Raw genomic sequence first — 2,271 nt, 5'->3', positions numbered from 1 at the left:
CACCTTTGTTAAACAGATGACTATAAATCCTGTTTTATGTTATCAACTGTGTGAATTAGAAAGATGCAAATTGGAATACAGGTTAAGCAGCCCATGTTTGAAATGCTCATGACTAGAAACGCTTCAGGTTTCAGAAGGTTTTTTAGAAGATTTTTTTTTTTGAACATTTGCATATGCTTTATTGATTAGGCTTCACTATAAAACTTCAGAAGACTACAGAACTCTTCTCTTAAGAGATTCACCTTGGGAAGAAAAGGAAATTGTTACAAGGTTAACAAAATGAATAAATCAATGAAAATATAACAATATTCAGAAGAGAGTGAAAGCACGGGGTTCTGATAACAAATAACTTTATGGGCTGCACCAAGGAAATCAGACGTTTTATTGTAGGCAGGAACCATTGAGAAGTTTTAACAGCAAATGACTCTTCTAAAATCGTACTTTAAAAACAACATTTCAGGGCCTCTGAAAGCCTCTGCAGTATAGACTGTCAAAGCAGATGCTGAGTCTGATGGCCAACTGATGGGCAGAGTGAATGGAATTTTATGTAAGAAGTGGGAAATAGTAAGAGCTAGAGGGGATGGGAACTCCACAAGGAGAGCAACAGAACAAGAAAATTTGAACACAGAGAACTTCCCAGAGACTCATACTCCAACCAAGGACTATTCGTGGAGATAACCTAGAACCCCTGCACAGATATAGCCCATGGCAGTTCAGTGTCCAAGTGGGTTACATAGTAATGGGAAGAGGGACTGCCTCTGATTGGCCTGCTCGTTGATCACCTCCCCCTGAGGGAGGAGCAGCCTTACCAGGCCACAGTAGAGGACAATGCAGCCACTTTTGATGAGAACTGATAGACTAAGATCAGAAAGGAGAGGAGAACCTCCCCTATCAGTGGACTTGGGGAGTGGCATGCATGCAGAAAGGGGAGGGAGGGTGGGATCGGGAAGGGAGGAGGGAGGGGCTTATGGGGGGGATACAAAATGAATAAAGTGTAATTAATAAAAAATTAAAATAAATTAAAATAAATAAATAAAATAAAGTAAAACAAAATAAAACAAAACAAAACAACATTTCACTAACAGACAAGAGAACGGCTTGAATGGTTTGGTCAAGACTAGACATGAGGAAACCAAATATCAAATTTACTGGTATAGCTAACATGATGGGACAGATCATGTAGTCTTTCTCTCTCTCTCTCTCTCTCTCTCTCTCTCAATTTCAAAGTTAAATAGCCATGTCTTAAAGCAGTAATAAAGAAAATGGAAGTTAAATGGAGTAAAGTAGAGTGGAAATGGGTATAACTACGTTATTCGTTTATTAAACTCATATATATCTTCCTGTGCAATGAATCTTAAACTAGAAAATCTTTACTTTTTAAGTCAGTAAGTAAGAAGATAATCGTTTAAAAGAAGCTACAGTTTTTGCGAATCTAGGCTTTCTTTGTAAAGCTGAACTTCCGAAAGGCACTCTGGCCGCACTCCGTTCCCCAGGGCAGAAAAGATTTATAAAAACCCACTCCCCACCCCCCCAAGGGAGGAGCAGTCCTCTTAGGCCACAGAGGAGGACTTTGCAGCCAGCCCTGAAGATACCTGATCATACAGGGTCAGATGAAAGGGGAGAAGGTCCTCCCCTATCAGTGGACTTGGAAAGGGGCAATGAGGAGATGAGGGAGGGAGGGTGGGATTGGAAGGGAATGAGGGAGCGGGATACAGCTGAGATACAGAGTTAATAAAATGTAGCTAATAATTAAAAAAAATTAAATTAAATAAAAAAAAAGAAACCCACAGTATAGGGCAAATAAGACTATAGCTACAGAAATACTCTGGGTCTACATAAGAAGACTTTACCCACAAAGTGGGAGTGAGTGTCCTCAAAGGGAAAAGAGGATACCAGGCAAAGAGATTTGGATAGATTTCCTCCAAGGGAGATATACAAATATCCATTAAGAATCTAAAGTGGTGCTCACTTCAGCAGCACATATACTAAAATTGGAACGATACAGAGAAGATTATCATGGCCCCTGTGCAAGGATGAAACACAAATTCGTGAAGTGTTCCATATCTTTAGGAGGACCCTGGGTAAGATGATCAATCCTCACTCAGAAAGGCAAAAGGAACAGACATCGGAAGAGGGAGAAAACAGGGAACAGGACAGGAGCCTACCACAGAGGGCCTCTGAAAGACTCTACCCAGCAGGGTACCAAAGCAAATGGTGAGGAGATAGAAAGACCTGGAGGGGACAGGAGCTTCACAAGGAGAGCAATAGTAC

At 40.8% G+C, this 2,271-nt stretch overlaps 1 non-coding gene across 1 annotated transcript; it reads left to right on the top strand.

Annotated features, from left to right (window-relative positions):
- Positions 1-1,961: 1,961 nt before the first annotated feature.
- On the top strand, positions 1,962-2,068 carry LOC129671804 (U6 spliceosomal RNA). The gene has a single exon (XR_008719395.1). It is a non-coding gene; the product is annotated as a U6 spliceosomal RNA (small nuclear RNA).
- The last annotated feature ends 203 nt before the right edge of the window (positions 2,069-2,271 follow it).

Source organism: Psammomys obesus, unplaced genomic scaffold (genome assembly GCF_907164565.1).
Source record: "Psammomys obesus unplaced genomic scaffold, mPsaObe1.curated_primary_1811, whole genome shotgun sequence".
Lineage (NCBI taxonomy): Eukaryota > Metazoa > Chordata > Mammalia > Rodentia > Muridae > Psammomys > Psammomys obesus.
Note: the sequence above shows the minus strand (reverse complement) of the source record. Positions and strands in the feature narration are given on the sequence as shown.